The 9,583-nt window shown below is 38.2% G+C and overlaps 1 long non-coding RNA gene across 1 annotated transcript in view; it reads right to left on the reverse strand.

Moving 5' to 3' along the window:
* LOC114022257 overlaps positions 1-9,360 on the reverse strand; it is a 67,437-nt gene extending 58,077 nt beyond the window's left edge. Inside the window, exons 1-2 of the long non-coding RNA XR_006290690.1 lie at positions 9,223-9,360; positions 7,948-8,197 (exon numbers count right to left, since the gene is read on the reverse strand). This is a non-coding gene — a long non-coding RNA (uncharacterized LOC114022257). The remainder of the gene's footprint in view (positions 1-7,947; positions 8,198-9,222) is intronic.
* Between the last annotated feature and the right edge of the window lie 223 nt (positions 9,361-9,583).

Consider the following 9,583-nt stretch of genomic DNA (forward strand, 5'->3'; position numbering starts at 1 on the left):
TACCAATTATGTTGGTTTCATTTCTCCTTATCGCCTTGGAAACAGAGCTTTGCCTCCACAATACCTTTACCTAACAAGAGGCTGAAGGTTCCAAAGATCTGATGTCACTTCTGTACCTAGGTCAATGTATCTCACTTTTTAATATTCATTAGGCTATTGAATCAGTCTGGATATATTAGCATGAAATATTACTTGATTTTTAGTATGAAAGCAATGTCTTTATCAAAATGAAAGGTTCTTTTCCCCAGACATGCGTGAGCTGAAATGACAATAGAACACATTGTTGTGGGATGTTCTTAAATCGTAGCAGAGAACAGTAACAGCCTCATACAATAATAAAAAGTCAACATATCTAGGATTAAAAACCACTTAGTAATAATTCCATTTATTCACTCTGTACTCCCTGTTCATCAAGTAGTACAAGATTACAGCTCTTACAGTCTGAGTCCACAGACAGGACACTAATATTGGAACAGGGAAAAAGCCCCTCCCTTGCAAAAGGGCATCAATTCCCAACAATTTTGCTGGCACATGGTCCAAATGCTACCACCAATGCTGAGTAGTGATGAGCCCCACTGGAGTCTAGAGAATATCTTTTAAACATATATTTTAGCTTCTTTTTAATGGTCACCAGAGTAACCACAATGCAGGAAGCATATTGCATTCTTCAAAAGAAATCCAGAAGGAAACTAGAAATTAACACACAAGCAGTGATTCAAAGAGGTTGCATCTCTTATCTTTTGCCTACAATTACTGTTTCACTTTTAAAGGAACATTTTAAGTTCATTTCTGTAAAACCAGCAACTTTGGGGGGGTGTGGGTGATGATCATAACCCCCATAACACTCCTTTCTAGATCCATGGATCCTATACATGCCTATTACACCATCCAGTGCACTAAATGCACCTATAGCAACTATGTGGGTGAAACCAGACAATCTCTATGCTCTGGAATGAACTCACACAAGAAAATGATAAGACAAAAAACACCACATCATCTGCTGGTGAACACTTTTCACAAAGCAATCACTCTGCATTTGACCTATCAGTCCTCATCCTGAAAGAAAATCTGTACACATCTTCAAAAGACAAACCTGGGAGCTTAAATTCATAACTATGCTAGACACTAAAAGCCATGGACTGACCAGAGATGCCGGATTTATGGCTTATTACAACAATCTATAACCCACTAAACCCCCCGCCCATCCCAACCCCACCCCCAGATTTTTCTCATCTTCCCTCCATATGATTGGAGATATGGGCCATTTCACCTTGAATGGTCTCTTGAAATGTGTTAACCACTTATGCTAAACAATCTGTTGCACCTTATATTTAGCTGTGACATGAAGTACATTTCCCAGACCTGAAGAAGAGTTCTGTGTAGCTCGAAAGCTTGTCTCTCTCACTGACAGAAGTTGGTCCAATAAAAGATATTAGCTCACCCACCTTGTCTCTCTAATATCCTGGGACCATCATGGCTATGACACTGCATACAATCTGAGAAATGTCAGTTCTATAGTAGGTTTAGATTTAAAGCAAATCTATGTAGAAATTCTGATTATTTTTACAGTTTATTAGAAATACCTGTTTTAATAAGACAATATCCAGAACACGGACACACTGTCGCCTGTTGTAAAGGTTATGCAAGAGCAGAAAAAACAAGAGAGTTTTCAGACACTGCAGTCCTGCTCAGCAGAGATGACTCAAGATTTGATAGTAATGAATATACAGTAAAGGGTCTTTACTCAGTCTGCTGGTTTCAGACAGACTGTAGTTCTTCATGTTTCAGAGTAGCAGCTGTGTTAGTCTGTATCCGCAAAAAGAACAGGAGTACTTGTGGCACATTAGAGACTAACCAATTTATTAGAGCACAAGCTTTCGTGAGCTACAGCTCACTTCACTGGATGCATAGAATGGAACATATAGTAAGATATATATACATATAGATAAGTTGGAAAAAGAAGAGGAGTACTTGTGGCACCTTAGAGACTAAGGTTAGTCTCTAAGTTAGTCTCTAAGGTGCCACAAGTACTCCTTTTCTTTTTGCGAATACAGACTAACACAGCTGTTACTCTGAAATAAGTTGGAAAGTTACCATACAAACTGTGGGAAGCTAATTAGTTAAGATGAGCAATTATCAGCAGGAGAAAAAAAAAACACTTTTGTAGTGATAATCAAGATGGCCCATTTAGACAGTTGACAAGAAGGTGTGAGGATACTTAACATGGGGAAATAGATTCAATATGTGTAATGACCCCGCCACTCCCAGTCTCTATTCAAACCCAAGTTAATGGTATCTAGTTTGCATATTAATTCAAGCTCCGCAGTTCTTGCTGGAGTCTGTTTTTGAAGCTTTTCTGTTGCAAAATTGCCACCACAGCCTATTCTGCCAACTATCACCATATGGGATCTTTCTAACTTCACCCCCACTCTGCCTTCTCCCCTGCAAACTTCAAAGAAGCAGCAGCCGCCTGTATCTTCTGATCTAAAAAGTAAAGAAAAAAGACAGAAGGAGGTTTTGTGTTTCAATAGAATTTACTGCCTTGGGACAGGGAGGACAAAAGTGGCTTTAAGCTACTCTTACACCTTTCCAGTTCTAGCACAACAAGTTCAGAAGGCTATTATAGTTACTGCTTCCACCTTGAATTTCCTAGGAGGTGGCAGTGCTACCCAGAATGCCTGTAGCTCTCTGGGCCCACCTCTGACATGCCCCCTCCCACCCACCCCTGGGGGAACCAGGACTTGAAAGGAGATCCATGTTGGGCTACTTAAGTGGCCTTACACAATGCCTGTGTCAGGGAAAACCCCCACTGAGTGTTTTTACAGCTCCTATATGTGGGCTCTAGCAAGGTGACAATCTCGCCCACAGTATGCAGTTTACCCTACTGTAATTAGATTGGAAATCTCTGAAGTGTAAGTAGATGGCTTGATTCTGAAAAGAACTGGCGAGATCAGAATCAGGTACAGAGTTTGTTACTGTATATATAACTGTTTCTATATGTACTCCCTGTCTGTCAGGGGGACTCTGTTTGTACACTGTGGATAACCAAAAATGGGACAATAAAATCAACCAAAACCTGAAGATAAGATTTGGCCTAACCTAATCATTAGCTATGGCTAATGAACTAGTCTGGCTTGGAACAATGATTGTAGAGCATTAGTAGCGTGAATGAACAAAGTGTGTGTAGGAGTAGGAAAAAATAGCATTATTTAAGCCAGCCCACCAATTGAAATACTGTTGCTATTAAAAGCAGATTAATTATTCCTATTCTTTAATATATTATTTATATGCCAAATGTTCTAGGAAAGCCCAATTACTTGGCAGGGTGAGGCGTTTTACCCCTTTCTGGAAGCACTGCCAGTCTCAAGAAAATGAAGTGAAATCAGATTCTGTATTCTCAAGATAAAACAGATCTGTCCAGCATGTGCAGCATACAGACAACAGATCAATATGCTTTCAGATTCAGAGCTGACAACACTTAATGGCTGGTAGAAGATAATATCAATGCTTTGAAGCAATTCTATGGGAGTGAGAAGGAGTCCCTGTCAAGTCTCTATTTTAGAATAAAATTCCCTACCTTTTGAGAAATACCAGCAATCAGATAGTCCTCAGATATAATCTTTTATTAGCCCCAGAATCCAAATACCTTAAATACATTTGTCAGGCTATTCTTTCAGAAATAACCAGAGAGAATGAAATGGATTGCTAATGAGCTATAGACCTACATTTTTTTTAAATGATCTTCATAAGCCAAGTATTTTAAAAGCACAAATGATAAAATTCTGTAGATAACAAGAAGAGATAGTGGGTAACATTTTCTAAAGGAGTGTAAGTCACTTGGTTGCTAAATCGTAAGGGCACAATTTTAAAGTTATTTGGACCGAAAGATGCAGTGAGGCAACTGGTGGAATTTTCAAAAGGCCCTGAAGTTGATGGGAGGTAGGGACCTATGTACTTTTGAAAAGCCAACCTGGTACCGATCTATAACTTTTAAAATCTAGCACTACTCACACTGAAAGTCATGTCAGTGGTTTTTGGGACATGTCTACACAACAAACGGCACAGCTACAGCGCTAAAGCTGTAGCTCCATAGTGTAGAAATGTCCTGCATAGAATATTTGCGTAGCCTGTTGTAAAATTAACCAAATATTTAGAGGAGTTGGTGTACCCCTAGGGGTATGTGTACCCCTAGTTGAGAACCACTTTAGCGCACTGGCTCGAGTAGAGCTAGAATGAGTCTGTATACACTCCCACCTGCATTTTACTCATTATATTAGACACAACAACTTTCGGACCTATACTATTGAAGTGCAAAGCAGCCCTTATTTTCCTTCCACTATAGTGAGGAACTATACTGTGGCCCTGTACCCTCTGGCTTAGGAAGAATAAATGGGACTCTCTTTAAAGCCTATTACTGCTGTTTGTTAGACATAGATGTTTTTCCTCAAGCAATGCAAGGAATACCCTACCTTCCTGGAGGAAAGGGTCTAGGCCTCAGATATTTCCATGCAAAGCACTTCCACTAGGTCTCCATAAATAATGCTCTATACATGAAGTGCAAATACTTAAACACCTCCAACGTGACCAGATCATTAATGATGTTTGTCGTTATTGGTCTTTCATTTATATTTTGATGTTTTTCCTGTCTTGCAGATTTAAAGCTGGTCGTTTTATTAGCTTTTTCTGACATTCAGCCTGGCATTACTAAAATGTCTCAAGTGCCTTTTGCCATTGATTTCTTTTGAAATATATCTAAAATGATTTACAACAGTGTTACTCAAAGTGTACGACTGATCTCCCTGGGACGGCTCCAGCTTGCAGGAAAACCATAAAAGCCCAATCCTGCTTCCATCAAAATCAATAGGAATTTTGCTGTTGGTTTTAATAGGAAGAGGAACAGGCCCTAGGCAAGACAAGCTCCACACACACACACACACACACACACACACAAACTTATAAGGAATATAAGCAGCATGTATGTCCAGGGTTTTGATGTAAAAAATTCAAATGCATTCTTCATACGGACCGTCTGATATCTAAGAAATGAAATAAACATTGATGCATTTATTTCCATATTTACCATTCCAAATACATGCACATCTATCCAGAGCCCTGCAGTTAAGAATGTAGTGGAGTCACAGACACTACATGTCCATGCACTAACCTGCTTTACAGAAGTTTTAAACGTTGGTTTACAAAGAATACATCTTTCAGCTGCTCCTGCTGCATTGTATTATTTGAAGCACCCAATGTGAAAAACTTCATAACTTAAACATAATTTTACCAAGACATTTACCTTAAACTTAACAAGCAGAAAACATTTCAACCCAAAGTGTAATATGTTTAAGTGCCTGAAGTCAGGGCATGAAAGAAAGTGCCAGTTCAACTGTAACTATTACACTGATGTAATTAGAATATCTTATAGTACATGTAAGGTGTTTTGAAAGGCACTTTGATTCCATATAAAATGAAAGTGATTCTTGTGACTCGTTTCCCTCAGTTTTGAACAGTTTGCCAGCTGTTTAATTCTAACATTCCGTATTGCATTTCAAATGGATCCAATTAGGGTAGATTATTAAAAAAATTTTATACACAATACAAAGCAACTTGTTATAGAAAAGGCACATGTTATTAAATATGTAGCAGTTTCTTCATTGTTTAAGATCAACTTGTTTTTATAAGAAACAGGAAAGATATGGATACAGACAGCAAGATTCTTTCTACAAGAGACAAAATACTATTGCTAATGCAAAATCATATGAAAAAAGTGGGTGTATATAATAAATATATAGATATAGTAACCATAAAAGAAGAAAGTGAAAATGCTTAAACGGAAGCATTGAGAGTAAAGGATTCCTGATAAATATATAATATAATAAGGTTATTTTGTGATCTCCTTTTGGAATTTGTATGACAGACTGACAATTTCCTGAACAAACCTTAAGGAATGAAGATAAAGGTTATTGAATTAAGTTAAACCTTACTGAATTAGCGTTGATACCTTTGGTGTCCATTGTATTAAATGTGCAATTGTGTATGTGTTATTATATGTATTTTCATGGGAAGACTAAATCAGAGAGCAGCAGGGAGTGATTAGGTGATTGTGGCATCTCCAGAGAAGCCAACCCCCTAGAAAGGTATGCATATACTGGTTCCAGTGGGATTCTCGAAGGATCACTGACAAAAAACAAACAAGCAAGCAAACAAACAAGAAGAGTTTTGGCATAAATAGCTTTGTTTTAAATTGGCTCAAGGCCTTATCCTGATCTAGCAAATGGACAGGACCCTTGGGCCATGGAGGGTCCCAATCCTTAGAGAAAGGTTGGAAGGACTGGGCCTTCTGAGGTCTCGTAAGACTGGATGCTTGTTCGGAGCTGAACCTGTGATGAGCTTGTAGCCATAAGGACTTCCCCTTGGGTGGGGCATTGAAGAACCGCTCCTGCCAGAATCCATGTTAGGGTTGGGGTGGTATCCAGTAAATTGTCTAGGTTCTTTTAATGTTTTTAATATGTTTTCTCTGTAATGCTTTTTTACTTTAAGAATAAAGCAGGCTTGCATAGGAAGTGCTGTTTGGTACTGTATAACTAGCAATTACACCCGTTCACCAGCTCTGAAGAGAAAGTAAGCAGGTGGCCTTGGGCAGCCTGTCTGTGCTGGGAATTAAACTGAAGACAGGAATCTGTACAGCCTGGAAAATCAGAAGGGAGAGAAATGCAAGTATCCACCCAGAAAGGCAATGGCTGGGCAACTGGAAGCCTGACAGTGGGTATTCTTGGTGGATACTGAAGGGAAACACAGGTGCAGTTGCCCTGAATTGGGACAAACAGAACAAATGAAATCCTGTGGTTTTAGAATTCTGACGTGTCTGCTACAGTTGGCATTGGCAGGATGCTGAGCAGACCAGCCATTTGCCCTTTATTGGACTCTAAGCTTCCTTCAGAACAAAAAATGAATAATCAAGAAGCTGCTGCTCCAGCTACCAGGATAACATGCCATCTTAATCAAATCTTGTTTCAAGGGCTCAATCTTGCAAACACTTCAGCCCATGAGTAACTTTACTCAAATAAGTAGTCTCATATGCATCTTTGCATGATTGGGCCCTTGGTCTTTGCAAATAAGCTTTTCTTTTTTTTTTTAAAGGAGAAAAGATTTTTTTTTAATCCTGCCTTTTAAAAGGTACAGTTTGAAAAACACAAATAGATGGCATAAGACTAGGAAGTTATTGAACATAAAAATACAGAAAGTAAGTTCTCGCACCAGAAGGGGGAAAAACAAGGTAATTGGCAGGATACTGAAGCATTTATTATTGTTATTTATTTATTATACAGCAGCACCTAGTGACCCAAAACAGAATCAGGGTCACTTTGTGATGAGCTGTGCAAAAATAGAGGATGAGGACAAAAGCTTATGCACCAAAGAATCTACAGTTACCAGCCACAAACACTTACCTATATGCTTAATTTCAAGCAAAAAAACATTGACCTCAACCTAATTAACCTAACCTAGTTTCTCAGCCTCATATTACACCATTTGTCAAAATCAGTTTTGTAACCTGTAGTTTCTGGCCTAAATATCACCAGGTTCCTTTTCTTATTCTGTTTCTAGAATATTAATCAGAACTAAATTAATTTGACAGTAATACAGATATCAGACTATCTCCCTATCATAATTCCACTATAATCCATCATTAATTAATGCACTATTATAGTGCTATCTGATCACATCTCTAGTCTTGTATAAGTGACATCTCTTTTACCTTTGATGAAGATGGTGATAGTGATAATTAATGTTGTGCCTCAGAGAAAAATATTTTTCTACTGCAGACTGTACTGTTTTATGACAGCACTTTGTATTTTAAAAAAGAAATCAAGAAGATCTGTGTAATCCCAAAAGCTTGTCTGCTTCAATGACAGAAATTGGTCTAATAAAAGATATTACTTCACCCACCTTGTCTCTCAAAGATCATCAAAAGAAATCGTATAGCCTTTATTCCACAGCAAGATTTGAGTGACAGTGTAAGATCTTGAGGATTATCATGGTGTCAAGCTTTCTTCCTGCTTGAAGTGCAGACAACTAACATCTGTATTGCTCAGCAGTATCCTTTGCTGCAAAGTCTCCAGTTGCTTCTATCTCAATCAAATGCATTTGTCACTAGATATTGTGAAAAGAAGTTCAATAATCATGCTGTAGACGTGTCCTAGAATGAATGGGTAAAAGTGCTTCTAGGTTACTCGAGAGAGAAAGACTACAGCTGTAATTACAAGTAGAGGTGAATGAGGATTCAAGCATAAAAGACCTGTAAACTTTTCTGAAGTTTAGTCAATTTGTCTACACATAATATAGCATACAGCATATATTTTCACATGCATACACCTCTTAAAATCATCACCCTCAGTAAACCACCTCCTTAACTGACTATATTTCGTATGTTATTCTGTCTCAGTAACGTTGCTGCTCTTGTTTAGGAAATTAGTTTAAATAATTATTTTCCTCCTTCTCTCCTTGTTTTTTGTTAATTTGATAAGTGCTTTCAGCTATGAACATTTCAATCCCTCTTCACCTAGACCTGAGGCACACTTTAAAAATTGAAGTATATTTATCCATGACAACTACTTTGCAGTCACACTGAAGGTAAGAATAAACAGAAAAATTACATTGTGTACATAATACAATATTATTGTGAGTCCTAATACGGATTCATTTTAACTGTGCTCCTTCTCTGTCTTTTATGCTACACTGCCAGTCTTTCTCCAGGATGTAGGAGTACACTTTACATATATTACTACTGCTTATTGTTATTGCAGCTTTTTGTCAGGACTGGGTTGCCATAATTAGTTGCAGCATTTCATTTTCTCTACTTGATGATGGTTAGAGTATTCATAATTTTGTTGTGAGCAAAGGAAGTTTTAGGCTGAATGTTGAGGGGGCAAGGGGTGGAAATTTCTTATGATTAAGTCTGTTAAGCCTCCCTGGGAGCAAAGAAAACTCCATCACGTGAGTCATTTAACATTAAAATGGAGAGAGTATTCAAGAACATACTGTAGAGAGCAATTCTGCATTGGCAGTTTGGCAGCATCCAAAAAGCAGTATGAAAATAAACCAGGATGCATAAAAGAATTTGCTCACATTCTTTGTGTGACTGCATCTCACCTTCTATTCTGTGTCCTAAAACCTAGCACCTCTTTCTTTTCTCTCTCAAGATAAAATGATAGAAACACTTACGTCAAAGGCTGGGAGACAGGTATTATCGTACAGACAGCAATTGGGGAGCGCAACTTGTTTTACATTTTTCCAATCACACTAAATCACCAGGTAAACATCCTGGAGCTGGTCTGCTGCCTGGGTCTGTGAAAAGTGGGAACAAGCTGCTGGGAATGGAAGAAGAGGTAAGCTGGATCAGCTCATTAGGTGGGATATGGCAAAATGATTCTCCTTTTATTAGCTCGGATTTATTTTCTTGTATGGCAAGGCAAGGCATTTTAAAAATAAGCCTAATACATTTGTACCGAAACCTCTCACTGTGAATTCAGTACAATGTTTGTAAAGGTTTGGGGGGGCTACTGACAATCACTGAGGAGAAGAG

Source organism: Chelonia mydas, chromosome 4, assembly GCF_015237465.2.
Source record: "Chelonia mydas isolate rCheMyd1 chromosome 4, rCheMyd1.pri.v2, whole genome shotgun sequence".
NCBI lineage: Eukaryota > Metazoa > Chordata > Testudines > Cheloniidae > Chelonia > Chelonia mydas.